The sequence below is a fragment of the Rhinichthys klamathensis genome, unplaced genomic scaffold (genome assembly GCF_029890125.1).
Source record: "Rhinichthys klamathensis goyatoka isolate OS25496 unplaced genomic scaffold, OSU_Roscu_1.1 h1tg000223l_1, whole genome shotgun sequence".
Lineage (NCBI taxonomy): Eukaryota > Metazoa > Chordata > Actinopteri > Cypriniformes > Leuciscidae > Rhinichthys > Rhinichthys klamathensis.
The window spans coordinates 3,550,033-3,564,641 of record NW_026606747.1 but is presented as its reverse complement, the minus strand read 5'-3'; the positions used below and the strand labels follow the sequence as shown (position 1 = coordinate 3,564,641).

Below are 14,609 nucleotides of genomic sequence, written 5' to 3'. Positions count from 1 at the left end.
GCCAGGGAGTACGGCTCCCTAACGACAAACGTTTTGCATTAAAACTAGTGCCTGCCCATTCTGTTAAAGGCCAGCGTTCAGTGACTGTACAAGTGTATGCAAGTAGCCCAAATTTTCATTAATCAGGCTCGTTGGTCTAGGGGTATGATTCTCGCTTCGGGTGCGAGAGGTCCCGGGTTCAAATCCCGGACGAGCCCAGCAGTTTCAGAGCGATTCAGCCAGTTGGCTCATTCCTTTGCAGCACTGAGCCGAACTCAAAACTGTTGTGGTCTGCTCAAATCCTTGCTGCTGCTCGTGGTCATCTGTCCTATAACTTAGCCCAGATTTTATTTATTTATTTATTTAGAAAAGGGACAGAGTACATGAATCAACATTCATTAATGTAGGTGTACCCAAATTAGCCCCAAGGTTAGGTTTCATCGGTAGTGCCTTTGCCAGATGTTATTAGGCCTAAAACTAGAGAAAAGGGTAAAACATTACAACAATAATACAACCAGAACTTGTAAACAACTCTGTAAAATACAATTAAAGATATACAAACAGACGATATATATATACACAATAAAAAAAGAAAGATATATAAAAAAATAATCAAAAAAAGATTTGGTATGAGTTAAATAATACTAATTAAAATGTATATTACTGTACTATTTACTAATTACTAACTGTAATTCAGCCAGATGGCAAGTGTTTATTTCCTTGGCAGAACGTACTCAGAATCGCTGCATGCCAGGGAGTACGGCGCACACAAAAACCCAGCACAGCTATCAGAAGTTTGTCTGTTCTATGCTAATTCAGATCTTGCGGTCACAGGCTTGCTTTGAACAAACCATCCTTGAATTTGTCGAACGGCCACCTTAAATGTAGCCCATTAAAGACGACCCAGGTGGGACTTGAACCCACAATCTCCAGCTCCAGAGGCTGATGCCTTATCCATTAGGCCACTGGGCCTTGTCTGCTAAGCTTTGCCTTTGATCTGTAATATGACTTCAAGTGGTTTCTGCTGCTCAAACAACTACACTTTGGTATCTCGACGCCAGGTCGGGTTCCGTTTGTGGCGCCCCCCCGAAAGATTTGCTTTCGACGAGGCTCGTTGGTCTAGGGGTATGATTCTCGCTTTGGGTGCGAGAGGTCCCGGGTTCAAATCCCGGACGAGCCCAGCAGCTTCGGAACAAGCAGCCAGTTGGCTCCATCCTTTTGCAGCACTGAGCCAAACTCAAAACTGTCGTGGTTTTGAAATCCTTACTGCTGCTTGAGTTCTCATCTGTACTACAACAGAGCCAAGATTCAGCCAGATGACAAGCGGTTATTTCCTTGCACAGAACGTACTCTGAATCGCTGCCTGCCAGGGAGTGCGGCTTCCTAACGACAAACGCTTTCTATTAAAACTAGTGCCCGCCCATTCTGTTAGAGGCCAGCGTTCGGCGACTGTACAAGTGTACGCAAGTAGCCCGATGCGTTTAGCAGCCAGGCTCGTTGGTCTAGGGGTATGATTCTCGCTTTGGGTGCGAGAGGTCCCGGGTTTAAATCCCGGACGAGCCCAGCAGTCTCAGCAGGAGCAGCCTGTTGGCTCCGTCCTTTGGAGCGCTGATATATCAAAGATATATCAAAAAATAATCAAAAAAAGATTTGGTATGAGTTAAATAATACTAATTAAAATGTATATTATTGTACTATTTACTAATTACTAACTGTAATTAGTAAAGCCACTGGGCCTCTTGCGCAGGGTGCTTTGTGTAATTTCAGCCTGATAGGGCACATGCACGGGCAGGACAGAACAGAGTGACGCACACAAAAACCCAGCACAGCTATCAGAAGTTTGTCTGTTCTATGCTAATTCAGATCTTGCGGTCACAGGCTTGCTTTGAACAAACCATCCTTGAATTTGTCGAACGGCCACCTTAAATGTAGCCCATTAAAGACGACCCAGGTGGGACTTGAACCCACAATCTCCAGCTCCGGAGGCTGATGCCTTATCCATTAGGCCACTGGGCCTTGTCTGCTAAGCTTTGCCTTTGATCTGTAATATGACTTCAAGTGGTTTCTGCTGCTCAAACAACTACACTTTGGTATCTCGACGCCAGGTCGGGTTCCGTTTGTGGCGCCCCCCCGAAAGATTTGCTTTTCGACGAGGCTCGTTGGTCTAGGGGTATGATTCTCGCTTTGGGTGCGAGAGGCCCCGGGTTCAAATCCCGGACGAGCCCAGCAGCTTCGGAACAAGCAGCCAGTTGGCTCCATCCTTTTGCAGCACTGAGCCAAACTCAAAACTGTCGTGGTTTTGAAATCCTTACTGCTGCTTGAGTTCTCATCTGTACTACAACAGAGCCAAGATTCAGCCAGATGACAAGCGGTTATTTCCTTGCACAGAACGTACTCTGAATCGCTGCCTGCCAGGGAGTGCGGCTTCCTAACGACAAACGCTTTCTATTAAAACTAGTGCCCGCCCATTCTGTTAGAGGCCAGCGTTCGGCGACTGTACAAGTGTACGCAAGTAGCCCGATGCCTTTAGCAGCCAGGCTCGTTGGTCTAGGGGTATGATTCTCGCTTTGGGTGCGAGAGGTCCCGGGTTTAAATCCCGGACGAGCCCAGCAGTCTCAGCAGGAGCAACCTGTTGGCTCCGTCCTTTGGAGCGCTGAGCCAAACTCAAAACTGCTGTGCTTTTGAAATCCTTAAGGCTGTTTGTCTTCATCGGTACTACAATTTAGCCAATAGTCAGCCAGATGACAAGTGTTTATTTCCTTCACAGAACATACTCACAATCGCTGCCTGCCAGGGAGTACGGCTCCCTAACGACAAACGTTTTGCATTAAAACTAGTGCCTGCCCATTCTGTTAAAGGCCAGCGTTCAGTGACTGTACAAGTGTATGCAAGTAGCCCAAATTTTCATTAATCAGGCTCGTTGGTCTAGGGGTATGATTCTCGCTTCGGGTGCGAGAGGTCCCGGGTTCAAATCCCGGACGAGCCCAGCAGTTTCAGAGCGATTCAGCCAGTTGGCTCATTCCTTTGCAGCACTGAGCCGAACTCAAAACTGTTGTGGTCTGCTCAAATCCTTGCTGCTGCTCGTGTTCATCTGTCCTATAACTTAGCCCAGATTTGATTTATTTATTTATTTAGAAAAGGGACAGAGTACATGAATCAACATTCATTAATGTAGGTGTACCCAAATTAGCCCCAAGGTTAGGTTTCATCGGTAGTGCCTTTGCCAGATGTTATTAGGCCTAAAACTAGAGAAAAGGGTAAAACATTACAACAATAATACAACCAGAACTTGTAAACAACTCTGTAAAATACAATTAAAGATATACAAACAGACGATATATATATACACAATAAAAAAAGAAAGATATATCAAAAAATAATCAAAAAAAGATTTGGTATGAGTTAAATAATACTAATTAAAATGTATATTATTGTACTATTTACTAATTACTAACTGTAATTCAGCCAGATGGCAAGTGTTTATTTCCTTGGCAGAACGTACTCAGAATCGCTGCATGCCAGGGAGTACGGCTCCCTAACGACAAACGCTTTCTATTAAAACTAGTGCCTGCTCATTCTGTTAGAAGCCAGGGTTCGGCGACTGTACAAGTGTACGCACGTAGTCTGAGACTTCACCCGCCAGGCTCGTTGGTCTAGGGGTATGATTCTCGCTTAGGGTGCGAGAGGTCCCGGGTTCAAATCCCGGACGAGCCCTCTCACCTTTAGTGTGAGTTCAAGGGTTCTCTGACTCTTTTTGCTGTTGCTGCTTTTCTCTATCAACCACTTCATATCTGGCCATTTTACTGCAAGCCACATAGTACTTGACGTCACGTTCTGCAGCATCAGAGGCTGATGCATCGGCCAAATTGAAGTTTTTGCAGGCCAGTAGATGCCGTAGTGGGATTCAAACCATTTTATATCGCTCCTAATTGAATTACCGTGGCTCTTTTGCAGAAACGCTAAGCACAGGTATACTTGTTGCTCTGTGGAGTTTCTTTGAACAAATTATCATTGACTTTTTGCAGCATTTTGTGCCTCTCTGCTTTCGTACGCAAAGCCTTCGTTGTAGGTCTGGTGCAACAGCAAAAAGCGGCCTTTTCCCATTAAGCCACTGGGCCTCTTGCGCAGGTTGCTTTGTGTAATTTCAGCCTGATAGGGCACATGCACGGGCAGGACAGAACAGAGTGACGCACACAAAAACCCAGCACAGCTATCAGAAGTTTGTCTGTTCTATGCTAATTCAGATCTTGCGGTCATCATGGCTACAGGCTTGCTTTGAACAAACCATCCTTGAATTTGTCGACCGGCCACCTTAAATGTAGCCCATTAATGACGACCCAGGTGGGACTTGAACCCACAATCTCCAGCTCCGGAGGCTGATGCCTTATCCATTAGGCCACTGGGCCTTGTCTGCTAAGCTTTGCCTTTGATCTGTAATATGACTTCAAGTGGTTTCTGCTGCTCAAACAACTACACTTTGGTATCTCGACGCCAGGTCGGGTTCCGTTTGTGGCGCCCCCCCGAAAGATTTGCTTTCGACGAGGCTCGTTGGTCTAGGGGTATGATTCTCGCTTTGGGTGCGAGAGGTCCCGGGTTCAAATCCCGGACGAGCCCAGCAACTTCGGAACAAGCAGCCAGCTGGCTCCATCCTTTTGCAGCACTGAGCCAAACTCAAAACTGTCGTGGTTTTGAAATCCTTACTGCTGCTTGAGTTCTCATCTGTACTACAACAGAGCCAAGATTCAGCCAGATGACAAGCGGTAATTTCCTTGCACAGAACGTACTCTGAATCGCTGCCTGCCAGGGAGTGCGGCTTCCTAACGACAAACGCTTTCTATTAAAACTAGTGCCCGCCCATTCTGTTAGAGGCCAGCGTTCGGCGACTGTACAAGTGTACGCAAGTAGCCCGATGCCTTTAGCAGCCAGGCTCGTTGGTCTAGGGGTATGATTCTCGCTTTGGGTGCGAGAGGTCCCGGGTTTAAATCCCGGACGAGCCCAGCAGTCTCAGCAGGAGCAACCTGTTGGCTCCGTCCTTTGGAGCGCTGAGCCAAACTCAAAACTGCTGTGCTTTTGAAATCCTTAAGGCTGTTTGTCTTCATCGGTACTACAATTTAGCCAATAGTCAGCCAGATGACAAGTGTTTATTTCCTTCACAGAACATACTCACAATCGCTGCCTGCCAGGGAGTACGGCTCCCTAACGACAAACGTTTTGCATTAAAACTAGTGCCTGCCCATTCTGTTAAAGGCCAGCGTTCAGTGACTGTACAAGTGTATGCAAGTAGCCCAAATTTTCATTAATCAGGCTCGTTGGTCTAGGGGTATGATTCTCGCTTCGGGTGCGAGAGGTCCCGGGTTCAAATCCCGGACGAGCCCAGCAGTTTCAGAGCGATTCAGCCAGTTGGCTCATTCCTTTGCAGCACTGAGCCGAACTCAAAACTGTTGTGGTCTGCTCAAATCCTTGCTGCTGCTCGTGGTCATCTGTCCTATAACTTAGCCCAGATTTGATTTATTTATTTATTTAGAAAAGGGACAGAGTACATGAATCAACATTCATTAATGTAGGTGTACCCAAATTAGCCCCAAGGTTAGGTTTCATCGGTAGTGCCTTTGCCAGATGTTATTAGGCCTAAAACTAGAGAAAAGGGTAAAACATTACAACAATAATACAACCAGAACTTGTAAACAACTCTGTAAAATACAATTAAAGATATACAAACAGACGATATATATATACACAATAAAAAAAGAAAGATATATCAAAAAATAATCAAAAAAAGATTTGGTATGAGTTAAATAATACTAATTAAAATGTATATTATTGTACTATTTACTAATTACTAACTGTAATTCAGCCAGATGGCAAGTGTTTATTTCCTTGGCAGAACGTACTCAGAATCGCTGCATGCCAGGGAGTACGGCTCCCTAACGACAAACGCTTTCTATTAAAACTAGTGCCTGCTCATTCTGTTAGAAGCCAGGGTTCGGCGACTGTACAAGTGTACGCACGTAGTCTGAGACTTCATCAGCCAGGCTCGTTGGTCTAGGGGTATGATTCTCGCTTAGGGTGCGAGAGGTCCCGGGTTCAAATCCCGGACGAGCCCTCTCACCTTTAGTATGAGTTCAAGGGTTCTCTGACTCTTTTTGCTGTTGCTGCTTTTCTCTATCAACCACTTAATATCTGGCCATTTTACTGCAAGCCACATAGTACTTGACGTCACGTTCTGCAGCATCAGAGGCTGATGCATCGGCCAAATTGAAGTTTTTGCAGGCCTGTAGATGCCGTAGTGGGATTCAAACCATTTTATATCGCTCCTAATTGAATTACCGTGGCTCTTTTGCAGAAACGCTAAGCACAGGTATACTTGTTGCTCTGTGGAGTTTCTTTGAACAAATTATCATTGACTTTTTGCAGCATTTTGTGCCTCTCTGCTTTCGTACGCAAAGCCTTCGTTGTAGGTCTGGTGCAACAGCAAAAAGTGGCCTTTTCCCATTAAGCCACTGGGCCTCTTGCGCAGGTTGCTTTGTGTAATTTCAGCCTGATAGGGCACATGCACGGGCAGGACAGAACAGAGTGACGCACACAAAAACCCATGCTATCAGAAGTTTGTCTGTTCTATGCTAATTCAGATCTTGCGGTCATCATGGCTACAGGCTTGCTTTGAACAAACCATCCTTGAATTTGTCGACCGGCCACCTTAAATGTAGCCCATTAATGACGACCCAGGTGGGACTTGAACCCACAATCTCCAGCTCCGGAGGCTGATGCCTTATCCATTAGGCCACTGGGCCTTGTCTGCTAAGCTTTGCCTTTGATCTGTAATATGACTTCAAGTGGTTTCTGCTGCTCAAACAACTACACTTTGGTATCTCGACGCCAGGTCGGGTTCCGTTTGTGGCGCCCCCCCGAAAGATTTGCTTTCGACGAGGCTCGTTGGTCTAGGGGTATGATTCTCGCTTTGGGTGCGAGAGGTCCCGGGTTCAAATCCCGGACGAGCCCAGCAACTTCGGAACAAGCAGCCAGCTGGCTCCATCCTTTTGCAGCACTGAGCCAAACTCAAAACTGTCGTGGTTTTGAAATCCTTACTGCTGCTTGAGTTCTCATCTGTACTACAACAGAGCCAAGATTCAGCCAGATGACAAGCGGTAATTTCCTTGCACAGAACGTACTCTGATTCGCTGCCTGCCAGGGAGTGCGGCTTCCTAACGACAAACGCTTTCTATTAAAACTAGTGCCCGCCCATTCTGTTAGAGGCCAGCGTTCGGCGACTGTACAAGTGTACGCAAGTAGCCCGATGCCTTTAGCAGCCAGGCTCGTTGGTCTAGGGGTATGATTCTCGCTTTGGGTGCGAGAGGTCCCGGGTTTAAATCCCGGACGAGCCCAGCAGTCTCAGCAGGAGCAACCTGTTGGCTCCGTCCTTTGGAGCGCTGAGCCAAACTCAAAACTGCTGTGCTTTTGAAATCCTTAAGGCTGTTTGTCTTCATCGGTACTACAATTTAGCCAATAGTCAGCCAGATGACAAGTGTTTATTTCCTTCACAGAACATACTCACAATCGCTGCCTGCCAGGGAGTACGGCTCCCTAACGACAAACGTTTTGCATTAAAACTAGTGCCTGCCCATTCTGTTAAAGGCCAGCGTTCAGTGACTGTACAAGTGTATGCAAGTAGCCCAAATTTTCATTAATCAGGCTCGTTGGTCTAGGGGTATGATTCTTGCTTTGGGTGCGAGAGGTCCCGGGTTCAAATCCTGGACGAGCCCAGCAGTTTCAGAGCGATTCAGCCAGTTGGCTCATTCCTTTGCAGCACTGAGCCGAGCTCAAAACTGTTGTGGTCTGCTCAAATCCTTGCTGCTGCTCGTGTTCATCTGTCCTATAACTTAGCCCAGATTTGATTTATTTATTTATTTAGAAAAGGGACAGAGTACATGATTCAACATTCATTAATGTAGGTGTACCCAAATTAGCCCCAAGGTTAGGTTTCATCGGTAGTGCCTTTGCCAGATGTTATTAGGCCTAAAACTAGAGAAAAGGGTAAAACATTACAACAATAATACAACCAGAACTTGTAAACAACTCTGTAAAATACAATTAAAGATATACAAACAGACGATATATATATACACAATAAAAAAAGAAAGATATATAAAAAAATAATCAAAAAAAGATTTGGTATGAGTTAAATAATACTAATTAAAATGTATATTACTGTACTATTTACTAATTACTAACTGTAATTCAGCCAGATGGCAAGTGTTTATTTCCTTGGCAGAACGTACTCAGAATCGCTGCATGCCAGGGAGTACGGCTCCCTAACGACAAACGCTTTCTATTAAAACTAGTGCCTGCTCATTCTGTTAGAAGCCAGGGTTCGGCGACTGTACAAGTGTACGCACGTAGTCTGAGACTTCACCCGCCAGGCTCGTTGGTCTAGGGGTATGATTCTCGCTTAGGGTGCGAGAGGTCCCGGGTTCAAATCCCGGACGAGCCCTCTCACCTTTAGTATGAGTTCAAGGGTTCTCCGACTCTTTTTGCTGTTGCTGCTTTTCTCTATCAACCACTTCATATCTGGCCATTTTACTGCAAGCCACATAGTACTTGACGTCACGTTCTGCAGCATCAGAGGCTGATGCATCGGCCAAATTGAAGTTTTTGCAGGCCTGTAGATGCCGTAGTGGGATTCAAACCATTTTATATCGCTCCTAATTGAATTACCGTGGCTCTTTTGCAGAAACGCTAAGCACAGGTATACTTGTTGCTCTGTGGAGTTTCTTTGAACAAATTATCATTGACTTTTTGCAGCATTTTGTGCCTCTCTGCTTTCGTACGCAAAGCCTTCGTTGTAGGTCTGGTGCAACAGCAAAAAGCGGCCTTTTCCCATTAAGCCACTGGGCCTCTTGCGCAGGGTGCTTTGTGTAATTTCAGCCTGATAGGGCACATGCACGGGCAGGACAGAACAGAGTGACGCACACAAAAACCCAGCACAGCTATCAGAAGTTTGTCTGTTCTATGCTAATTCAGATCTTGCGGTCACAGGCTTGCTTTGAACAAACCATCCTTGAATTTGTCGAACGGCCACCTTAAATGTAGCCCATTAAAGACGACCCAGGTGGGACTTGAACCCACAATCTCCAGCTCCGGAGGCTGATGCCTTATCCATTAGGCCACTGGGCCTTGTCTGCTAAGCTTTGCCTTTGATCTGTAATATGACTTCAAGTGGTTTCTGCTGCTCAAACAACTACACTTTGGTATCTCGACGCCAGGTCGGGTTCCGTTTGTGGCGCCCCCCCGAAAGATTTGCTTTCGACGAGGCTCGTTGGTCTAGGGGTATGATTCTCGCTGTGGGTGCGAGAGGTCCCGGGTTCAAATCCCGGACGAGCCCAGCAACTTCGGAACAAGCAGCCAGCTGGCTCCATCCTTTTGCAGCACTGAGCCAAACTCAAAACTGTCGTGGTTTTGAAATCCTTACTGCTGCTTGAGTTCTCATCTGTACTACAACAGAGCCAAGATTCAGCCAGATGACAAGCGGTAATTTCCTTGCACAGAACGTACTCTGAATCGCTGCCTGCCAGGGAGTACAGCTTCCTAACGACAAACGCTTTCTATTAAAACTAGTGCCCGCCCATTCTGTTAGAGGCCAGCGTTCGGCGACTGTACAAGTGTACGCAAGTAGCCCGATGCCTTTAGCAGCCAGGCTCGTTGGTCTAGGGGTATGATTCTCGCTTTGGGTGCGAGAGGTCCCGGGTTTAAATCCCGGACGAGCCCAGCAGTCTCAGCAGGAGCAACCTGTTGGCTCCGTCCTTTGGAGCGCTGAGCCAAACTCAAAACTGCTGTGCTTTTGAAATCCTTAAGGCTGTTTGTCTTCATCGGTACTACAATTTAGCCAATAGTCAGCCAGATGACAAGTGTTTATTTCCTTCACAGAACATACTCACAATCGCTGCCTGCCAGGGAGTACGGCTCCCTAACGACAAACGTTTTGCATTAAAACTAGTGCCTGCCCATTCTGTTAAAGGCCAGCGTTCAGTGACTGTACAAGTGTATGCAAGTAGCCCAAATTTTCATTAATCAGGCTCGTTGGTCTAGGGGTATGATTCTCGCTTCGGGTGCGAGAGGTCCCGGGTTCAAATCCCGGACGAGCCCAGCAGTTTCAGAGCGATTCAGCCAGTTGGCTCATTCCTTTGCAGCACTGAGCCGAACTCAAAACTGTTGTGGTCTGCTCAAATCCTTGCTGCTGCTCGTGTTCATCTGTCCTATAACTTAGCCCAGATTTGATTTATTTATTTATTTAGAAAAGGGACAGAGTACATGAATCAACATTCATTAATGTAGGTGTACCCAAATTAGCCCCAAGGTTAGGTTTCATCGGTAGTGCCTTTGCCAGATGTTATTAGGCCTAAAACTAGAGAAAAGGGTAAAACATTACAACAATAATACAACCAGAACTTGTAAACAACTCTGTAAAATACAATTAAAGATATACAAACAGACGATATATATATACACAATAAAAAAAGAAAGATATATAAAAAAATAATCAAAAAAAGATTTGGTATGAGTTAAATAATACTAATTAAAATGTATATTACTGCACTATTTACTAATTACTAACTGTAATTCAGCCAGATAGCAAGTGTTTATTTCCTTGGCAGAACGTACTCAGAATCGCTGCATGCCAGGGAGTACGGCTCCCTAACGACAAACGCTTTCTATTAAAACTAGTGCCTGCTCATTCTGTTAGAAGCCAGGGTTCGGCGACTGTACAAGTGTACGCACGTAGTCTGAGACTTCACCCGCCAGGCTCGTTGGTCTAGGGGTATGATTCTCGCTTAGGGTGCGAGAGGTCCCGGGTTCAAATCCCGGACGAGCCCTCTCACCTTTAGTATGAGTTCAAGGGTTCTCTGACTCTTTTTGCTGTTGCTGCTTTTCTCTATCAACCACTTCATATCTGGCCATTTTACTGCAAGCCACATAGTACTTGACGTCACGTTCTGCAGCATCAGAGGCTGATGCATCGGCCAAATTGAAGTTTTTGCAGGCCTGTAGATGCCGTAGTGGGATTCAAACCATTTTATATCGCTCCTAATTGAATTACCGTGGCTCTTTTGCAGAAACGCTAAGCACAGGTATACTTGTTGCTCTGTGGAGTTTCTTTGAACAAATTATCATTGACTTTTTGCAGCATTTTGTGCCTCTCTGCTTTCGTACGCAAAGCCTTCGTTGTAGGTCTGGTGCAACAGCAAAAAGCGGCCTTTTCCCATTAAGCCACTGGGCCTCTTGCACAGGTTGCTTTGTGTAATTTCAGCCTGATAGGGCACATGCACGGGCAGGACAGAACAGAGTGACGCACACAAAAACCCAGCACAGCTATCAGAAGTTTGTCTGTTCTATGCTAATTCAGATCTTGCGGTCATCATGGCTACAGGCTTGCTTTGAACAAACCATCCTTGAATTTGTCGAACGGCCACCTTAAATGTAGCCCATTAATGACGACCCAGGTGGGACTTGAACCCACAATCTCCAGCTCCGGAGGCTGATGCCTTATCCATTAGGCCACTGGGCCTTGTCTGCTAAGCTTTGCCTTTGATCTGTAATATGACTTCAAGTGGTTTCTGCTGCTCAAACAACTACACTTTGGTATCTCGACGCCAGGTCGGGTTCCGTTTGTGGCGCCCCCCCGAAAGATTTGCTTTCGACGAGGCTCGTTGGTCTAGGGGTATGATTCTCGCTTTGGGTGCGAGAGGTCCCGGGTTCAAATCCCGGACGAGCCCAGCAACTTCGGAACAAGCAGCCAGCTGGCTCCATCCTTTTGCAGCACTGAGCCAAACTCAAAACTGTCGTGGTTTTGAAATCCTTACTGCTGCTTGAGTTCTCATCTGTACTACAACAGAGCCAAGATTCAGCCAGATGACAAGCGGTAATTTCCTTGCACAGAACGTACTCTGAATCGCTGCCTGCCAGGGAGTGCGGCTTCCTAACGACAAACGCTTTCTATTAAAACTAGTGCCCGCCCATTCTGTTAGAGGCCAGCGTTCGGCGACTGTACAAGTGTACGCAAGTAGCCCGATACCTTTAGCAGCCAGGCTCGTTGGTCTAGGGGTATGATTCTCGCTTTGGGTGCGAGAGGTCCCGGGTTTAAATCCTGGACGAGCCCAGCAGTCTCAGCAGGAGCAGCCTGTTGGCTCCGTCCTTTGGAGCGCTGAGCCAAACTCAAAACTGCTGTGCTTTTGAAATCCTTAAGGCTGTTTGTCTTCATCGGTACTACAATTTAGCCAAAAGTCAGCCAGATGACAAGTGTTTATTTCCTTCACAGAACATACTCACAATCGCTGCCTGCCAGGGAGTACGGCTCCCTAACGACAAACGTTTTGCATTAAAACTAGTGCCTGCCCATTCTGTTAAAGGCCAGCGTTCAGTGACTGTACAAGTGTAAGCAAGTAGCCCAAATTTTCATTAATCAGGCTCGTTGGTCTAGGGGTATGATTCTCGCTTCGGGTGCGAGAGGTCCCGGGTTCAAATCCCGGACGAGCCCAGCAGTTTCAGAGCGATTCAGCCAGTTGGCTCATTCCTTTGCAGCACTGAGCCGAACTCAAAACTGTTGTGGTCTGCTCAAATCCTTGCTGCTGCTCGTGGTCATCTGTCCTATAACTTAGCCCAGATTTGATTTATTTATTTATTTAGAAAAGGGACAGAGTACATGAATCAACATTCATTAATGTAGGTGTACCCAAATTAGCCCCAAGGTTAGGTTTCATCGGTAGTGCCTTTGCCAGATGTTATTAGGCCTAAAACTAGAGAAAAGGGTAAAACATTACAACAATAATACAACCAGAACTTGTAAACAACTCTGTAAAATACAATTAAAGATATACAAACAGACGATATATATATACACAATAAAAAAAGAAAGATATATAAAAAAATAATCAAAAAAAGATTTGGTATGAGTTAAATAATACTAATTAAAATGTATATCATTGTACTATTTACTAATTACTAACTGTAATTCAGCCAGATGGCAAGTGTTTATTTCCTTGGCAGAACGTACTCAGAATCGCTGCATGCCAGGGAGTACGGCTCCCTAACGACAAACGCTTTCTATTAAAACTAGTGCCTGCTCATTCTGTTAGAAGCCAGGGTTCGGCGACTGTACAAGTGTACGCACGTAGTCTGAGACTTCATCAGCCAGGCTCGTTGGTCTAGGGGTATGATTCTCGCTTAGGGTGCGAGAGGTCCCGGGTTCAAATCCCGGACGAGCCCTCTCACCTTTAGTATGAGTTCAAGGGTTCTCTGACTCTTTTTGCTGTTGCTGCTTTTCTCTATCAACCACTTCATATCTGGCCATTTTACTGCAAGCCACATAGTACTTGACGTCACGTTCTGCAGCATCAGAGGCTGATGCATCGGCCAAATTGAAGTTTTTGCAGGCCTGTAGATGCCGTAGTGGGATTCAAACCATTTTATATCGCTCCTAATTGAATTACCGTGGCTCTTTTGCAGAAACGCTAAGCACAGGTATACTTGTTGCTCTGTGGAGTTTCTTTGAACAAATTATCATTGACTTTTTGCAGCATTTTGTGCCTCTCTGCTTTCGTACGCAAAGCCTTCGTTGTAGGTCTGGTGCAACAGCAAAAAGCGGCCTTTTCCCATTAAGCCACTGGGCCTCTTGCGCAGGTTGCTTTGTGTAATTTCAGCCTGATAGGGCACATGCACGGGCAGGACAGAACAGAGTGACGCACACAAAAACCCAGCACAGCTATCAGAAGTTTGTCTGTTCTATGCTAATTCAGATCTTGCGGTCATCATGGCTACAGGCTTGCTTTGAACAAACCATCCTTGAATTTGTCGAACGGCCACCTTAAATGTAGCCCATTAATGACGACCCAGGTGGGACTTGAACCCACAATCTCCAGCTCCGGAGGCTGATGCCTTATCCATTAGGCCACTGGGCCTTGTCTGCTAAGCTTTGCCTTTGATCTGTAATATGACTTCAAGTGGTTTCTGCTGCTCAAACAACTACACTTTGGTATCTCGACGCCAGGTCGGGTTCCGTTTGTGGCGCCCCCCCGAAAGATTTGCTTTCGACGAGGCTCGTTGGTCTAGGGGTATGATTCTCGCTTTGAGTGCGAGAGGTCCCGGGTTCAAATCCCGGACGAGCCCAGCAACTTCGGAACAAGCAGCCAGCTGGCTCCATCCTTTTGCAGCACTGAGCCAAACTCAAAACTGTCGTGGTTTTGAAATCCTTACTGCTGCTTGAGTTCTCATCTGTACTACAACAGAGCCAAGATTCAGCCAGATGACAAGCGGTAATTTCCTTGCACAGAACGTACTCTGAATCGCTGCCTGCCAGGGAGTGCGGCTTCCTAACGACAAACGCTTTCTATTAAAACTAGTGCCCGCCCATTCTGTTAGAGGCCAGCGTTCGGCGACTGTACAAGTGTACGCAAGTAGCCCGATGCCTTTAGCAGCCAGGCTCGTTGGTCTAGGGGTATGATTCTCGCTTTGGGTGCGAGAGGTCCCGGGTTTAAATCCCGGACGAGCCCAGCAGTCTCAGCAGGAGCAACCTGCTGGCTCCGTCCTTTGGAGCGCTGAGCCAAACTCAAAACTGCTGTGCTTTTGAAATCCTTAAGGCT

General features: G+C 46.3%; 32 non-coding genes across 32 annotated transcripts; 25 read left to right on the top strand and 7 right to left on the bottom strand.

Moving 5' to 3' along the window:
* Nucleotides 1-125: 125 nt before the first annotated feature.
* On the top strand, nt 126-197 carry trnap-cgg (transfer RNA proline (anticodon CGG)). Its single transcript has one exon. It is a non-coding gene; the product is annotated as a tRNA-Pro (tRNA).
* A 681-nt stretch (nt 198-878) lies between these two features.
* Nucleotides 879-951, bottom strand: trnaq-cug (transfer RNA glutamine (anticodon CUG)). Its single transcript has one exon. It is a non-coding gene; the product is annotated as a tRNA-Gln (tRNA).
* Nucleotides 952-1,087: 136 nt separating this feature from the next.
* trnap-ugg (transfer RNA proline (anticodon UGG)) lies at nt 1,088-1,159 on the top strand. Its single transcript has one exon. It is a non-coding gene; the product is annotated as a tRNA-Pro (tRNA).
* A 311-nt stretch (nt 1,160-1,470) lies between these two features.
* trnap-ugg (transfer RNA proline (anticodon UGG)) lies at nt 1,471-1,542 on the top strand. The gene has a single exon. It is a non-coding gene; the product is annotated as a tRNA-Pro (tRNA).
* A 380-nt stretch (nt 1,543-1,922) lies between these two features.
* Nucleotides 1,923-1,995, bottom strand: trnar-ccg (transfer RNA arginine (anticodon CCG)). The gene has a single exon. It is a non-coding gene; the product is annotated as a tRNA-Arg (tRNA).
* A 137-nt stretch (nt 1,996-2,132) lies between these two features.
* trnap-ugg (transfer RNA proline (anticodon UGG)) lies at nt 2,133-2,204 on the top strand. The gene has a single exon. It is a non-coding gene; the product is annotated as a tRNA-Pro (tRNA).
* Nucleotides 2,205-2,515: 311 nt separating this feature from the next.
* On the top strand, nt 2,516-2,587 carry trnap-ugg (transfer RNA proline (anticodon UGG)). Its single transcript has one exon. It is a non-coding gene; the product is annotated as a tRNA-Pro (tRNA).
* Nucleotides 2,588-2,893: 306 nt separating this feature from the next.
* On the top strand, nt 2,894-2,965 carry trnap-cgg (transfer RNA proline (anticodon CGG)). Its single transcript has one exon. It is a non-coding gene; the product is annotated as a tRNA-Pro (tRNA).
* A 656-nt stretch (nt 2,966-3,621) lies between these two features.
* On the top strand, nt 3,622-3,693 carry trnap-agg (transfer RNA proline (anticodon AGG)). Its single transcript has one exon. It is a non-coding gene; the product is annotated as a tRNA-Pro (tRNA).
* Nucleotides 3,694-4,312: 619 nt separating this feature from the next.
* On the bottom strand, nt 4,313-4,385 carry trnar-ccg (transfer RNA arginine (anticodon CCG)). The gene has a single exon. It is a non-coding gene; the product is annotated as a tRNA-Arg (tRNA).
* Nucleotides 4,386-4,521: 136 nt separating this feature from the next.
* trnap-ugg (transfer RNA proline (anticodon UGG)) lies at nt 4,522-4,593 on the top strand. The gene has a single exon. It is a non-coding gene; the product is annotated as a tRNA-Pro (tRNA).
* Nucleotides 4,594-4,904: 311 nt separating this feature from the next.
* trnap-ugg (transfer RNA proline (anticodon UGG)) lies at nt 4,905-4,976 on the top strand. The gene has a single exon. It is a non-coding gene; the product is annotated as a tRNA-Pro (tRNA).
* A 306-nt stretch (nt 4,977-5,282) lies between these two features.
* Nucleotides 5,283-5,354, top strand: trnap-cgg (transfer RNA proline (anticodon CGG)). The gene has a single exon. It is a non-coding gene; the product is annotated as a tRNA-Pro (tRNA).
* Nucleotides 5,355-6,010: 656 nt separating this feature from the next.
* trnap-agg (transfer RNA proline (anticodon AGG)) lies at nt 6,011-6,082 on the top strand. The gene has a single exon. It is a non-coding gene; the product is annotated as a tRNA-Pro (tRNA).
* Nucleotides 6,083-6,697: 615 nt separating this feature from the next.
* On the bottom strand, nt 6,698-6,770 carry trnar-ccg (transfer RNA arginine (anticodon CCG)). Its single transcript has one exon. It is a non-coding gene; the product is annotated as a tRNA-Arg (tRNA).
* A 136-nt stretch (nt 6,771-6,906) lies between these two features.
* trnap-ugg (transfer RNA proline (anticodon UGG)) lies at nt 6,907-6,978 on the top strand. The gene has a single exon. It is a non-coding gene; the product is annotated as a tRNA-Pro (tRNA).
* A 311-nt stretch (nt 6,979-7,289) lies between these two features.
* Nucleotides 7,290-7,361, top strand: trnap-ugg (transfer RNA proline (anticodon UGG)). Its single transcript has one exon. It is a non-coding gene; the product is annotated as a tRNA-Pro (tRNA).
* Nucleotides 7,362-7,667: 306 nt separating this feature from the next.
* Nucleotides 7,668-7,739, top strand: trnap-ugg (transfer RNA proline (anticodon UGG)). The gene has a single exon. It is a non-coding gene; the product is annotated as a tRNA-Pro (tRNA).
* Nucleotides 7,740-8,395: 656 nt separating this feature from the next.
* trnap-agg (transfer RNA proline (anticodon AGG)) lies at nt 8,396-8,467 on the top strand. The gene has a single exon. It is a non-coding gene; the product is annotated as a tRNA-Pro (tRNA).
* A 610-nt stretch (nt 8,468-9,077) lies between these two features.
* trnar-ccg (transfer RNA arginine (anticodon CCG)) lies at nt 9,078-9,150 on the bottom strand. The gene has a single exon. It is a non-coding gene; the product is annotated as a tRNA-Arg (tRNA).
* Nucleotides 9,151-9,286: 136 nt separating this feature from the next.
* trnap-ugg (transfer RNA proline (anticodon UGG)) lies at nt 9,287-9,358 on the top strand. Its single transcript has one exon. It is a non-coding gene; the product is annotated as a tRNA-Pro (tRNA).
* A 311-nt stretch (nt 9,359-9,669) lies between these two features.
* Nucleotides 9,670-9,741, top strand: trnap-ugg (transfer RNA proline (anticodon UGG)). The gene has a single exon. It is a non-coding gene; the product is annotated as a tRNA-Pro (tRNA).
* Nucleotides 9,742-10,047: 306 nt separating this feature from the next.
* Nucleotides 10,048-10,119, top strand: trnap-cgg (transfer RNA proline (anticodon CGG)). The gene has a single exon. It is a non-coding gene; the product is annotated as a tRNA-Pro (tRNA).
* A 656-nt stretch (nt 10,120-10,775) lies between these two features.
* trnap-agg (transfer RNA proline (anticodon AGG)) lies at nt 10,776-10,847 on the top strand. Its single transcript has one exon. It is a non-coding gene; the product is annotated as a tRNA-Pro (tRNA).
* A 619-nt stretch (nt 10,848-11,466) lies between these two features.
* On the bottom strand, nt 11,467-11,539 carry trnar-ccg (transfer RNA arginine (anticodon CCG)). The gene has a single exon. It is a non-coding gene; the product is annotated as a tRNA-Arg (tRNA).
* A 136-nt stretch (nt 11,540-11,675) lies between these two features.
* On the top strand, nt 11,676-11,747 carry trnap-ugg (transfer RNA proline (anticodon UGG)). The gene has a single exon. It is a non-coding gene; the product is annotated as a tRNA-Pro (tRNA).
* Nucleotides 11,748-12,058: 311 nt separating this feature from the next.
* trnap-ugg (transfer RNA proline (anticodon UGG)) lies at nt 12,059-12,130 on the top strand. Its single transcript has one exon. It is a non-coding gene; the product is annotated as a tRNA-Pro (tRNA).
* A 306-nt stretch (nt 12,131-12,436) lies between these two features.
* Nucleotides 12,437-12,508, top strand: trnap-cgg (transfer RNA proline (anticodon CGG)). The gene has a single exon. It is a non-coding gene; the product is annotated as a tRNA-Pro (tRNA).
* A 656-nt stretch (nt 12,509-13,164) lies between these two features.
* On the top strand, nt 13,165-13,236 carry trnap-agg (transfer RNA proline (anticodon AGG)). The gene has a single exon. It is a non-coding gene; the product is annotated as a tRNA-Pro (tRNA).
* A 619-nt stretch (nt 13,237-13,855) lies between these two features.
* On the bottom strand, nt 13,856-13,928 carry trnar-ccg (transfer RNA arginine (anticodon CCG)). Its single transcript has one exon. It is a non-coding gene; the product is annotated as a tRNA-Arg (tRNA).
* A 136-nt stretch (nt 13,929-14,064) lies between these two features.
* On the top strand, nt 14,065-14,136 carry trnas-uga (transfer RNA serine (anticodon UGA)). Its single transcript has one exon. It is a non-coding gene; the product is annotated as a tRNA-Ser (tRNA).
* A 311-nt stretch (nt 14,137-14,447) lies between these two features.
* On the top strand, nt 14,448-14,519 carry trnap-ugg (transfer RNA proline (anticodon UGG)). Its single transcript has one exon. It is a non-coding gene; the product is annotated as a tRNA-Pro (tRNA).
* The last annotated feature ends 90 nt before the right edge of the window (nt 14,520-14,609 follow it).